The sequence below is a fragment of the Halichoeres trimaculatus genome, unplaced genomic scaffold (assembly GCF_033239565.1).
Source record: "Halichoeres trimaculatus isolate MK-OKI-2021-1 unplaced genomic scaffold, fHalTri1.1 fHalTri1_scaffold_10, whole genome shotgun sequence".
Lineage (NCBI taxonomy): Eukaryota > Metazoa > Chordata > Actinopteri > Labriformes > Labridae > Halichoeres > Halichoeres trimaculatus.
The window spans coordinates 30,076,897-30,091,926 of NW_027437187.1; the positions used below are offsets into that span (position 1 = coordinate 30,076,897).

At 39.4% G+C, this 15,030-nt stretch overlaps 1 protein-coding gene across 2 annotated transcripts in view; it reads left to right on the forward strand.

The window, feature by feature from the left end:
- lingo1a (leucine rich repeat and Ig domain containing 1a) overlaps positions 1–15,030 on the forward strand; it is a 193,257-nt gene that overhangs the window by 132,604 nt on the left and 45,623 nt on the right. The window contains exon 1 of one of the 2 annotated variants that reach the window (XM_074678254.1): positions 805–823. The exons of the other annotated variant lie outside the window; for it this stretch is intronic. The gene's annotated coding sequence lies outside the window, so the exon portion shown is untranslated. Of the gene's footprint in view, positions 1–804; positions 824–15,030 lie in introns of those variants that run through there. 2 annotated transcript variants of the gene reach the window in all.

Sequence of the window (15,030 nt, forward strand, 5' to 3'; positions counted from 1 at the left end):
TGACATTTGACCTCTTACTTAAACTCACCACCACCATTGAAGTGTTGCCTTTTCTTCACTGAAACGGTTAATAATGATCATTCCCTCCGTACTAACACACACACAGACACACACGCATATACAGGTCTGTTGCTCAGAGCCACACATTGAGGAATGGCCGTAACCCTGGAACAAATAAAGCCACCCAATAGAGAGCTAGCATTCCCCCAGCCAATAATTGCCTCGGAAAGTGCATGGGAATAATGAGATTCTGCTGACACAATGCTGTGGCCGGACTGAATGCAATATATGTTGCAACCAACATCTCTGCAGTTTGCTTGCTCGGCTGTATGAGAGAGTGAGGCGGCCTTGTGTTTATGCCCAAACAGTTATATATTTGCCATTTGCCTCTACAGGGTGGAGCGGTTTAAAAGGTTAAATGGTTTTATTTGCTCCGTGCTTCTGTGAAATTGCTGTTGTATTGTAGCTGTATCTGTCCTCTGGAGTGAAAAATCGAGGATGGAATGACACTGTCATGTTTGCAGGTTTCTTCCTGCTTTTGTCATAGATGTGAAATTAATAATTTCATTTTAAAAGATAAAAAGTAATGATTTTGAGTTAAGATTAACAGGAAAGAGTTCTTCTTTTATAGGAAAAAAAAAACAGTTAAAATTGTTACTACTATATTTTGAGTGAAAATGTCTAACTGCTTTGTAAATAGAAGAAGTTATCTCTGTTATCGATTGGTTTTGTCTGTTTCGTTGTAGGGCACTTCCTGTTTTGACCAGTAGGGGGAGCTTTTTGTACGCTGTCTCTCACACTACTGAATGAAAGCCAGCAACAAGTATGTGTTTTTTTTCATCCGTCTTTACTCCCCTTTACAGGGGTGTAACACTTTTGCCAATCATCCCAAAACAAGAAAATTACACTTTAACCTTTGCAGCCTGCTTTTAAACAGACATCAGTAAGACATTTCTTTTTGATTTCTCCCGGCTTCCTTTGGAGGCCTTAAAATGCGTCATAAAACTTGATTAAAATGTGCAGTCTTACTCACCAGGACATGTAAAATTGGCATGTAAATTTGACGTAGTTTGACTTTAAAGCAGCGTGGATGGTGACACATTTTTTCTTTCTGATCATCCTCCACTGAGCAGAAAGCGATCCTCCGTAAACGACAACGCACTCCATTGTCTAAATTTGTTTCCAGAATGATCTTCTTTGTGATTCACTCATTCCACCTCTCTCTTGGACGTAAATTTGTCCAGTCACAGTCACTGTTTGTCATACTCAGCAGCTCCACAGCCCCCAAAGAATTCAGCATTGTTTACTGGATCCCTTAGGTGCTTTTATGGATGTTTTCATATAATTGTGCTTAGTTTAATGTTTACTCATCTGGGTTGCATCTTTATCTTTATTCAGGGAAATTATTCAAACTCCCTGAGTGTTTGTCTCTGACCTTGCTCGAAGTCTCACCAGCTGCTATCTGAGTTTAGCACAGAGCCACATGAAGTATGGCTTAAATTAATCACAATGAATCAAATTAAAACTAAATCCACAGTTCTGTCTTGTTTGATTTACAGCAATTCCCAACCCTGCCCGGACAACCCGCTGTGATCCTCAGTCTGTGAGGAGCGCAGTCAAACAGAGCTGCATCTGTCAACATTTGCAGGCGACGCTGAGAACACACAAACTGGCTGAACTGACTCAACAGAGAACAAAAGTTTTTCTTTCCCTGAGGGATTGTGTTACGATCCGGGTTAACAGATGTGAAACAAGTGTTTAAACCACAATCTTGGTGCTTCAACTGCTTCTTCTGCAAATAATTCATAAAGATGGTACTTTATTCCTCTACACAGAGCATTTTTCTCATCAGTTTTTCCAGTTCACAGGCAGCTGAGGGGTCACCATTAGCTACAGAATGTTACTTGGTTAAAAGCAGTGAAAACCCATTACAGAGTCATTCGTCACCATACATTGGGAACTGTTTCGCTGTAATGAGTAACACAACACAGTACTTCTGCAGGATAAATAGAAAGAATGGGCAATGGTTTTTTGAATATTTGAAAAATAACAGATAAAAGCCCTTAACAGTTAAAAAAAAAAAAAAAAAAAAAAAAAAATAGTTCATCCCTCGATGGCTTTGTCTTTACAAGAAAGAAAGACTCTCAATTGCAGTCCAACTGAGGCTGGTCACAGCATAATACCAACAATCCTGTTTTGACCAGATGCTGGAAACCACCAAAAAACACCCATGGAATTTCCAAAGCAAAACAAACCATGTCAAAACCAGATTGTAATTAACTGAGCTTTAACAACAAACAGAATCAGTGAGGCAGGAAGTGAAGGGTGGTAACCCTTTTTTCCTCTTCAAAGGCAGGGTCTGCAGAATTTCCTTAAAAAAATAATAATATGTCAACTTTTACAGGAATACTCCTGCTAAATTGACCCTTCTGGGCCTCTACACATGTGTGTCTGTGTCTGCCTCGAACTCTCTCCTCAGCCTAAATGTTGATATTTTAGTTGTATTGGGATGTTTCTGGGTGGAAAGTAAGCGTGGTTACACTGGCCAGTCACTGGGCACCCAGTACGCAAGTGACTTTGCGTGTTGATTAGGAAGTGGGAGAAGCTAATCAGAGCAGCTACGATAATGGACATAGCATGGAGAATAAACAACACAACCAAAGTGAAATGGAACACCAAACAGATAAGGCTTTTTAATAAATGAGAGTGTAGCTTGATTTAAGGCTCTTGGAGACCAGCACTGGATGAAGAACAATGCGAGATGGCATGTGTCAGATACCAGTGATTAGCTTGGGCTAACATGCCATGTCAGGTGCACTGCTTTTGAGTCTCTCACGCGCAGAAAAACAATGCTACATGTGGTTGCTGGGCTAGTGATGCTCATGTAGTCATGGTCAGAGGCAGTGTGTGTGTGCACTGCTGCTAGCACTGATCCAAGAAGGAGGATCCCAATTTAAATGTTGTGTTTACAAACCAGTAACAAAAAATCCTGCAGACCCTGCCTTTCAGTACAAGTAAGTCCACGTAGTTGACATTAAGATTGCACTAATGGCCGGTCTCACTCTGGATATAGATTCTGCTCTTGTGACACTTGCTGCATCTCCCATGATGCCTGCTTAGCTAACTCTTTATGTCATGTCATGCAAAATAATGTTAGTGGCTTTAAGATCAGATTGGACAAGTTGTTTTTCTGTTGAATATATCCGATTCCATAATTTTGGCTATTGAGACCGATACTGATACTGTGCATTGGATTGGCGTTTCCCTCATATAAACTACACATTCCACAAATATGTCAATAAAGTATCGACTGTCTTGTCACTATGGACCATTAGGAGCCAGTTTTTATTGGTTATATACTCAAATAATCCATTCCACTCCACACCAGGTTAAAACCAAGCTTTGTGTTGGTGCAGTAAAAAAAAATACGGTTGCTAAATCAAAGGTCTGCATCATGAATATCACATGCATCAGTGCTTTTTGGTTAATGGAGCCAGCCTACTGAGATTAAATGACAGAGTGGGACCAATGCAGTCCGAGTCTCCACCTTTTTTCAATGAGGCATCAGATGCAAGCCATTAGCTTTGTGCAAGCTCATGACATTTTAACTGCTACATGAGGGAGGTTAAAAAAAAAAAACAAAAAAAAAAAACAGCGAGCCGTCTGTCATGTGCTTAGCATGAAACTGTTCTGCCGAGAAAACAAATGATGTTTTAGGAGTAATGGAATTCTGATGCCTCAGTGGAGCTCTGATGTCGAGCAGATGAAAAACAATCACAGGGTGTTGAGGACAGTTTGTCATGGTGCACGGCAACGCTCAAGAGCAGGGGGTGACACATTGATTTTGAATGCTGATAACAATGTGTATTCCAATTGTATCATGGAAAAAGCTGTATTTATGCACCAGTAAATCCATATGTCTTTTGTCTAAACCACAAAGTACATAAGTGCAGATTAAGTTATAAATACTGCATGAATAAACAACTATGAAGCCCTTGGAGAGAAGAGAGTGTTGCTGAAGATAAGGCATTTCCTCATGGTCCCTAAGTATCTGCAGGTATTTATAATTTTACTGAAAAAATGTGAACTTTTGTTCGTTCTTACTAATTTATTTTATTGAAAATAGCCACTTTTTAATTCCTGTTATTCAATGATGCAGCTCATATACATCGCCTGTTTTATTTTCCATGACTCATGCCTTTTGGTGACAATATTAAATGCATGAATAGCATTTACAGCCAATAAAAAAAGGAAAAAACCCTGAGGCTCAGGGTTTCTATAAGCACTTTTTATGTGTGTGACATCAGCAAAATGCATGAGCACGGACTATCTACATCTTAATGTGCAGCCTTTGTGATGTGTAAAGTGATTTCATCATGAGGCATTCATCCTTCAGGGCAGTCTTACATGTATCAGCACCAGGACGTGACACTTTTCACAACAGGCAGTTTGAAAAGGACAGGTTGGGAACATCCTAGTGAAGACTGAACATATTTCTACAGCACAAACTTGTCAGAGGACATACTGTTGATAAATAGTTTATTTTGGGGTTTGAAAGTAGAATGGAAGCGATTATTATGGTATTTTATCAGAGTATTTAGGAAACACTTGGTGTCATTTTATTACATTTTTCATTAAAACGAAGGTAAATATAGCCTACTCTGAGCTGAGAGATGTAAACAAGATGGCTCAGAGATCTTGTGGAGCAAAAGTTCAGAATATTTTTCAAGCAGTGCTCCAACACCTGGACAGAGCAGCTCTGACTACAACAGCAGAACAATACCTATAGATGCTGAGGTTGCTGTTTCAGGGCAGGGACATATTACAGGCTGCGCCACAGCAGAGAACTCACTCCAGCTCCTGGTCTGTTGCAGTGATTTACATCACTTCACAAAGCACCCTTTGATTGATACCTAGCAATCACATTTTTTAACAAATATTGTCCCTCGTGATGTCAAAATCAAGCATTTTAAGAAGAAACTGTTGATTAAGTAAATCAAACTTATGCAGCGCTGCTTTAATTATGAAAGGGAATCACTATGGTGATTGATGGTGATCATTGGCTCACTTTAATGTACAAAACTGCTTTATTCACTTTATATTTTTAGTCAGCATTTAATTCAACACAATCAGAATTTATTTTATCCTCAGAAAAACACATTAAAGGAGAACTAATTTCCAACTTTGCCAAACAAAAAAGAGCACAGGCAAATAAATTCACTCAGTTACAGATAAATTGGACAAGGATAGGGGGGCAACACTAACAGAACGAAACAGGAAATTCAAAAATCAAGTAGTTTTGCTAAAAATTGGCGATGAAAAGCATTTAAAAAAATCAATGAAACACTAAAAACACGTGCAAATGTTCTAGTTTTAAAGCAAAATATTCAAAATTAATTAAATCAGACAATCAAAGCTTGAGATGTATAAGTGGTAATGTTGTAGTCATCTAAACCCACTGATGCATGAGATATGGAAGCCTGTGTCAATATTTTTTCTGTTTATGTGTTGACTTCTCTCTCTCTTTTTTCTATACTATTTATTTATTATTATTTATTCATTTATCTATGTGTTGTTGTTGTTGTTTTTAATATCTATATATATATTTTATTTTATTTATTTATTCATTTTTCCAGAAAGTTAAATACATGTCCACTCTGGACTTTGTGTGCCTGAGCATTCAACATAAAACAGTATAAATGTAATGTCTAAATGAATTAAATTGTGATTTTTGGTATTTGCATAAATAATTTATTAGTGAATAATAAATATTATCTTTTTTTGATTATGAAAATATTTCAATTTATTTTTCAGCCTTTAACTTTTTTATATTTTATAGCTGATCAGTTCTTCAACCCCCTGATGCATGTCTTTAATTTTAGGGAGAAAAAAAAATCAAATAGGCCTTTATGTACATAGAGAAGAACAATTATGCCTTGAAGTAAAAAAAAATTAAAATAATAAAAAATTGGGAAAAATCTTGACACAGACAGTTCCACCATTGAAACATTGCTATTCATGTCTTTCTCATTCTGTATGGATTTTAGGAACCTGTAAGAACTTGTTTCAGTGGTGTTTTTTATGTTAATAAATAAAAATGATGATCTCTTTGTAGTGCTAAGGCAGGCAGACCATTTTGTTTTTTTTTGTTTTTTTTGGTGTGAAGGACAAAGGTGATGGAGATATTTACATAATTTGTGCAAACCTATGATGAAACTTTAAAACATGTTCCAAACATACACATTTGGCTTATCTAAATGGTCTAATGCTAAAAAACCCACTTCTGATAAGTGTTCAATTTAATCGTGACCTTTTTTTTTTTTTTTTTTTTCCAACGTCCACTCAATGGAAAATGCTCTCTGGGAGAGAACTGTTATTAAAGTCCTCGATCCTCTAGAGGCTGTTAACTTATTTTCAATTCATGAAACGCACTTCCTGGATGATGCAACCCTGTGTAGTACACAGGGAGATTCACCGGACACCTAAAAGCAGTGTCTGGTCATTTACAGGCAGTCTGGGCCAGAAGAGAAAATGAGATTAGACCCTTTGCAGCCTGCAATCACTCAAGGGATCGACCTGGATTTGGCTGTCAACAATTTACTAAAGCCATGGTAGTGGCTATAAAGTGATTGAAATCTCACTATGCCTCTGAATGGTTTGGTGTTGGTGAGGATGATTGGGGCACGACCCTAAAATGGTGTGAAATAGTGATTTCTTTACCAGCACACACTACTCCCGCCAGCACTCCCTCAGCCTGCTTTACGTTTGCCAAACAAAAGGATGGGATTTGATTCAGGAATAGATTAGATTTGTGTGCGTGCTTGTGTGTGACTATTCATGCAGTCGTGTGTTTGTCTGTGCACATACTTTTATCTGTATGCCCGCACGGCACAGAGATGGAGGAGTGGCAACATCTTTTACAAGGAGCTTTCGTGTCAGGGAGCCATTGTCTGTGGGGTGAGATGACAGGCGAGTGGTCCGGGCGATGGATGGTGCCCCGCAGATGAAAAAAATAAATAAAAGTGGAGCCATTGTTTCAGAGGCCATGAGCAGAATATCTGCAGGGGTCTGAGGCCAAAGCACTGCTCGTAATAGCTTGTCTATAGGGAAACACATTTGTCACATTTGTCTCTTGGCAAAATGAAAAACCCAAATGGCTCTTTGCTGAAGAGAAAACAGATTCTGCTATTGTTTACTACTAGATCTACATTCATGGTTTTACTTTATAAATGTTAAATTTTGAAACTACCTATTTAAATGTAGAAAAAATGATGGTACTGTGTAGTTATCAGTTGTCAGCTAAGACAAAGGCCTACCTCTCACAGGCTGATCTTGAAAAGACTATCCATGCCTTTATTACATGTAGATTGTACTATTGTAAATCTTTATACATGGGCATGGATAGGTCATCCATTCAGAACGCTGCTGCTCGACTCCTCTCTGGCAAGAAATAGCACGACCACATCACACCAGTTTTAGAGTCCCTCCACTGGCTCGTAATCTGCTTCTTCATCGATTTTAAAATTATTTTAATCGCTTTTAAAGCCCTCAATGGTCTTGCCCCATTATACCTGTCTGAAGTCCTACATTGCTACTCCTCAACCACAGCCCCAAGGTCTTCTGACCAACTGCCATTGGGGGTCCCCAAAACCAGATTTAAGTCAAGAGGTGGCAAGGCCTTTGCAGCGGATGCCCCTAGACTGTGGAACAGTCTCCCCATCCATATAAGAGCCTCCCAGACCTTAAAGATTTTTAAATCTTCCTTTAAGGCTCCCTGGTGTTTCATCAATGAGCTCAAACAAATCACAGGCACCTTAGTCTTTAGCTTTTATACTTTTACGGTTTTATTACAATCTTTTCTATTGTTATTGTTTTTATTGTAATATTCATTTATTTCTTTGTATTTGTGTACAGCACTTTGATCGACTGCTGTCTTCTTGAGGGTGCTCTATAAATAAACTTGACTTGACTAGTTAAAGGGTGTCCACTTTTAATCTTTTTTTTTTTTTAATCACTTCTTCTTGGGCCAATGAGCAAGTTCCAAAACCTTCTTTTAACATGGTTCATTTCTCCTTCCAAGGAAGACTATATTCAGTTTTAGTGTGATGTTAAAAGCTGGCATGGATGGCTATTTTGATGCAGTTTACCAAATTCACCTATAGCTACTTCCTGCCCGCGATGACCCAGTCACAGTGCATATGGCCTTTCCTATTCCCTTTTGGACATTCTTGTGTCGTCCATTGCAGAAAGTCAGTTTTTTGTTCAGTTTTGTGACAATTTTTTAAGATTTTACTTTTAAAAATTGTCAAACGGTGGACATGGGGTGCATGCAACTCCAACATAAGGTATCCTGAGAGGCTGGGCGACGGGATGTAAAATTTTTACCCTTTCCTAAGCCACATCTTAACCAAGAAAAATGCCACCTTTGGGTTAAATTGCACCGTATACTACAATATCAACTCAGCATGAATAAAATTATCAAGAATGTCTACATCAGTACAGGGCAATCAAGACAGGAAAGGGAACCCAAGGGCATGATTTAAACTAAAACAGACGCAAAGGGAATACTGTCACTACAAAGTAATACATGAAACACAACATACATGACAAAGATCACTGAGAGACTCAGATAGCTAAAAAAAACAAAAAAAAAAAACAAAGAGAAAAAGACAGGCAAACTAAAGGAAAACACAAGGAAAATGGCCAACATATGACAAGAATCACTATTAACAAGACAATGAATTCACATGTCATGTTCACATGACAGCATTCACATGTCTATGAAAGCCAAAACATTTCAATCAGACTTTCTGAGAAAACCCGCTGAGCTATTCACCACAGCAGTCAGGTAAGTAATGGCTCCACAAGTCTTTCTTTTCAAAATCATACCCCTCTGACTCTCAAGGTGATAGCACAAAGAATAATGCCTTTCCTCAATTCCCACACCCTTCCATCAATGTCTACCACTCAGGCTAACAGTTTAGATGCTCTTTTTTACCTTAACTCATCATTGATATAATTGGATCTATTGTGCCAGAGTTTCTAAATCACTCTGTCAAGGCTGACACCTCTTACAGGACTTGAAAAGTCGCTTTGAACTCCGTTTCCTGAGAGGTGGCAGACTCCTCTAGAAATATATACCTTTCATCTTATTTCAGTGTTAAACTCTGATGTTAGGTTATTTGCACAAGCCCTTTTATCCTGGCTGGCGTAGAGTTTTAGTGGGTTAAAACCGATCTCTAGGGTTCGCTCAGGTAACACTTGCTCTCATTAACCTCATTCACATCAAATTTCACTTTGGGCATGGTAAAAACACTGACTACAGCTGGCTGGAAGTACGTCAAGTTACTGCATTGACCCCAGTATAAAGCAGGTGCTTTACTTTGAAGGATAAAAGTGGGGTGTCTGACATAGGGGTCTACCCTTTTGAATGCCAGTATAATAAATATATTCCAAGTCACTGAGGCCAGCTGTCACTCATAACTTTGAACCTTAAGTATGAAAGATGGTGAGACTCTGCCTAACAAGGACAGAGAAGCTCAAAAACAGACAAAGTTGAGCCAACTAGCAAAACATTTTTTTTTTCTTTTTTTAACTGAGACATGTGACCCAAAATCTGCTGAATGGCTAATGGCTAATACATTTTGGTAATCAGTCTCTTTCTAAGGATTAGTCTTGGAAATATGGAGGTTGAATTGTATTCAAGTCACTATGGTATATGTTAAAATTTTATTATATTCAAAATTTAAATGTGTTAATTAGCTGATCAGGGAGGCTGTTTGTGTTACCCTCTTTCTTTGTCCAGTGCAGTTGTGCACTTAAGATGTTTTTTATTATATTAAGTTTTATGGTTTTAACATGAGTTTCTAAAGAGGTTGAGTTTTGCACCCGTTTTTTTTTTTTTTTTTTTTTTTTTTTTTTTTTTTTTTTTTTTATTAAAGTGGGCAGGTTTTGCATTGTATTTAAGTGGGAAACTGTCAGTCAGATCTGCCACCCATGATTTCAATTTCAGTTTTGAAACTAGCTTAAAAGTTCTAACCAGAGCTTTAATCCACTGTATACTGAAAAAAAGACTTTTTAAAAAGATTTTAAGAACAATTTATTGCCTGTCTTTTACTAATTATGGAGCAAGTTTGATTCTGTGAGGTCGAAATTAATATTTCTCAAACAGCAGAATTACCAAAGTCATCTCTCTTACATAAACTGTCTTTGTATGCAGATGACATAGTGCTTTATATTTCAAAAAAAATTAGAAAATCTCTGTACTATTTCTGCAAAATCAAGGAATGCAGCATTTCTTAGTTTAAAATAATGCTTTGACAGTATACATCAGTATGTTGCACATCATGGTTAAATAGATCAAATATAAAACCTGCATGAATGTCACCTTCCACTCTCAGTTGACAGAGGTTCCTGAAAAAGAAAAACAACAAAGTGAGACCTCTCTAGGCACAAAGATGGGGCCAGCAGGACATGTGTTTGTAAAACCAAAATGATTCAGCACCTTATCTGGACCGTCTGGAGTGCAGGAGAGTGGTTATCTGAGAGGAGTGTACCCTCTTAAATCTGATTCATAGACTATTAGTTTTCAGGGACTAGAGGCACTTTTAATCTTTTTCCATCTGTCACTCCACGGTACGATGACATGGCATCACAGAAACAGATAATCTGTCATTATACCAGAGGGAGAAGTTCAGAGACTGGCTTCTATTGGGGAACTTAATCTCCTATATCATGCTTTGGAAACTGATCTCCTTGTACTGACTTTATTTCTTATACATTCAAAAGTCTACAGAAAGCTTTCCACCATGTTTGGCATCTGAATGAAACTAAATTCCCTGGATTTAGCTCAAGAATAATGCAAGAAACAAATGAACACTAGTGATTCAGACTGAATGGAAGTGTTTTTGGGCTCGGCTCTCGCTGAGATGATTCATGTTTGCCAGTGAAATGAGGAAAATAATTAACTTCTGCCTGCTTTTGAAGTTGAAGGGCAGCATCATCCCTGTCCCACCAAAAAGAGAAATTTGTGTACTCAACATTGCAGCGGAAATTGGCGATAACACAGAATACAAGGAGGCAAATTGCAGAGGATTATGCCATCTCATTTGGGCCTCAGTGATAGATTATGCCCCAGCATTCAAAGATATTGTGTTTTGTTCAAGGGTGGAAGTGACTTTGCCAAGACATTGTGAGATAAGAAGCTAACCGTTATTAGTTTAATGGGAATGATAGTCTGCCCAAAGCAGTGTGTGAAAGTGGCATGGGAGCATCATTTTTCTTCACAGTCTGTCTTGCACAGAACTGAGGCTGAGCTAAAGGAAGAGAGCAGCAGCCTGCCAAGTGTTTTGTGGGAAATCTAAACCACTGAAGACAAAGTGTTGCTCATATGACCACCGGCCTAAAAGAGACGGGTAAAATTTGCTGCACTTGGTGTAAAAAAATCCTCTTCTTATCCTTCAGAAAATAGATTTTTCTAAAACACACTTGAGGAAAATTGCTTGTGACTCTTTTTTTCATGCATAACCTAATCAATGCTGACAATTCTACCACACGACTGCCTATTGAGTTTCAATTAGTTTGCCTTCTTTCTGCAGGGTTGTTCATTCCCATCCACAAAAAAGCATGATTGAAAAACAATATCATAACCTTGGAAAACAACTTTGAGGATGATAATTGCTGCTTTGGAGCTTCTTCCTCATACTTAAAGGTTCTTCCCTGGTGATGAGCCACTGTCACAAACAGGTTGTCATGATCTTGATGTCTGGCACGATGAAGTCAGTTCTGCACCTTGCAACATTACAGCTCTAAAGAGGCTGCCAGTTAAAAAAACTTTCACTCCAGAGAAAAAAAAAAGACCATCTGCATGACAGTCTTGTAGTATGACAGGATGCTATCAGTGTGTATGACAACAAGGTTGTAGATCTCCTAAAGCATAGGTTACGATTTGCAGAAGATAAAACCAGGCGCCAAAATCAAATTCCTTTCACATTTAGTTCCAGTGCCGGAGCTCGTATTACAATGCTTATTCAGAATCTTGGCAATTCAAAGCCCATTGAGGCCAGTTTTCCCCTTCCAACCTCGCCAAATACTCTACTATCCATTCTCACAGCAACATCAGGCGTTTCATACAGCAGCACAATAATGCAAGTCAGGGCAAATGAGGGGCCGTGAGGGTAAGAGAGAATGAGGAGTGAGTCGTGAGTCAATGTGTGTGTTTGTGTTTATTATAGATGTGTGAGAGTGAGTGACAGAAAGAAAGCATGGGTCTATTTGCGAGGAATAATGCAGATATTCTTTGATATATTCTGTATATTTGAACCAATTTTATTTTCCGTGAGTGCTACAGTAAACACATCATTGCAGTCAAATGTATTTTCATAGAAAATGAGTCTTAAAAATTTCAACTTTTGAGACAAGTGGCGTGCTAAGACTTTTGGAGGGTGGAGTAAAAAGGAAAAAAAAAAAAAAAAGACACATACTGCAGATGATGTGGTCCTGTTGGCGTCATCCAACACTGACCTCCAGCTCGCACTGGGGCAGTTTGCAGCTGAGTGTGAAGCATAGACTGTATATGGAGTGGACAGCTTGGCTCCACCATTTACCATTGTACGGTGGAGCTGGGAGAAAAATTATATATTTTTTTTTTCTTTCCAGTCTAATCACTTCTTGACTCTACCTCCTGACATACTTTACAATCCCCAGAAAAAATACACAAGAACAGCAGCTGTCAATCATTGTTAAACGTGACGCAAAACCTGGTTTTTAACCTCTTATAACTAATGAAAACAAAACTTTTCTGAAAAAAAGCTAACTTAAATACAGGGCAGCCAAATAATATCTTCAAATCACCACAACAATCGTACATAATAAACATTTCTACAATGTGTATTTTAAGTTTGACCACAGCCTATCTGGAATGGCTGGGGAGATGGATTTTTTTTTTTACCTATACTGCAGCCAGCCACCAGGAGGAGCAGTTTTTGTGTGATCTCACTTCGAGCTGGGCAAGATGACGATGAAGATCAGCACCTCTAGATCTCAGGTAATGGTTCTCAGTTGGAAAAGGGTGGACTGCCCACCCCAGGTCGGGAGAGAGTCTTTGCCCCAAGTGGAGGAGTTCAAGTATCTCGGGGTCCTGTTCACGAATGAGGGGGAAATTCACAGACGGATTGGAGCATTGTTAGCAGTGGTCCGGTTGCTACACCGGTCTGTTGTGGTGGAGAGAGTTGAGGCAGAAGGCAAGGCTCTTAATTTACTGGTCAATCTACTTTATGACCCTCACTTATGACCACGAGCTGTGGGTAGTGACCAAAAGAACAAGATCGCGGATACAATGAAATGAGTTTCCTCCGCAGGGTGTCTGGGTCTGGGCTCAGCCTTAGAGATAGGGTTCAGAGCTTGGACATCTGGGAGAGGCTCAGAGTAGAGCCGCTGTTTCTCTGCATTGAGAGGAGTCAGATGAGGTGGTTCGGGCATTTGGTGAGGATGCCTCCTGGGGAGGGGCTTCAGGCATGTCCAACTGGGAGGAGACCCCGGGGTAGGCCCCAGGACACGGTGGACAGATTATATCTCTCGACTGACCTGGGAACACCTTGGTATCCCCCCAGAGGAACTGGTGGAAGTGGCCGGGGACAAGGGGCCATTGGTCTTCACTGATGGCACCGCTGCCTCCGTGACCTGGACCCGGATGAGCGATGGAAAATGAGATGAGCCAAGACGTATAGTGTGCTCTCGTCACTGCAGAGGGCACCATATGCTCTATGTTTTCCATGGCATGTAAGCCACTATTTGTCACCCAAGAGGGCACTTTTGTGTTTTTCCATCCAGGAGGGCACTTTAGCGTGTGATTTATCTCAGAAAAGGGCACTTCAATGCATATTTTTGACTTGCAAGAGGGATCTTTATCATGTTTTATTCAGCCAAGTGTGTTTTTTCAACCAAAGAAGCCACTTTGAAATGCATCTCGACTCCTAAGAGGGCACTATAGTGTGTGTTTTGGACCCTAAATAGGACAATTAAGCACATTTGGCTTCCAAGACGGGCACCAAAGCACACTATTTGGCTCCTAACAGGGCACTTAGGGATGTGTGTTTTGGGTTCCCAGAGGGCATTTTAGCAACTGATTTTGGCTCCAGAGAAGGCATTGTTGTGTGATTTGGTTCCAAAGAGGACAATTTAGCACATGTTTTTCAACAACTGGGCCATGAGCAAGGGTCACTGCCCCCTTCCCCCGCCCTGTTTTTTTGTGTGACATGACAATGACATGGCTACTTCTAGTTGTGCATGAAGTAATGATTCAAAAAGGAGGTATAAGTGATGTCTCTCTGAATGAAGACACTCCACAAGTTGTGTTCTAATTAATTAGCATTACCTCACCTGTCTATGTACACACACTGATAACATGAAGTGGGTTTGACACGCATAATGCAAAGAATGTGTCGCACAGGAAACCTCACACAGTCAGCTTTGCAGAAGGTCAGAGGAGTCTATGTTGGGTATTTGCCAAGCAGCCCAAAGGTAATTCTAGGAGTGGTTCAGAAATGTAATAAACACTTGTGGTGCTGAAGTATATTCAGTTTAAAGGTCAGAAGGATCAGCAGGTGCTTTTAGGAAGACACTGCCAGAAAGGCTAGGAGCAGAAGAGCCCACAGTGATGGGTTGGTCTTACTGCAGTGTTTGTGCAATCTGCTGGTGAACAGTTTTAACTTAGAAATTCATGTTAACCATGAACAGATGGGGGAAGTAAAAGGTAGGACAGCTAATTAAATATGCTACATTTTTTTTAGAAAACGTGCGTCACAGCTTTGCATGTTTGTAACAGCTGCTGATGGTCATACTGAATGCCTGTTGTCAACTTCAAATAAGAATCCTGGGTTGAGTGTTTGTTCCAGAGCCAGCAGCCTGATTGCAGCTTTGACATCCATCTGCTATGCATGACTCTTTGAACCTCACTGACCTCTAAAAATCATCATAATATTGACATGACCTATCAGGGGGAGTTTGGCAAAACACTCTCACCCAGAGAAT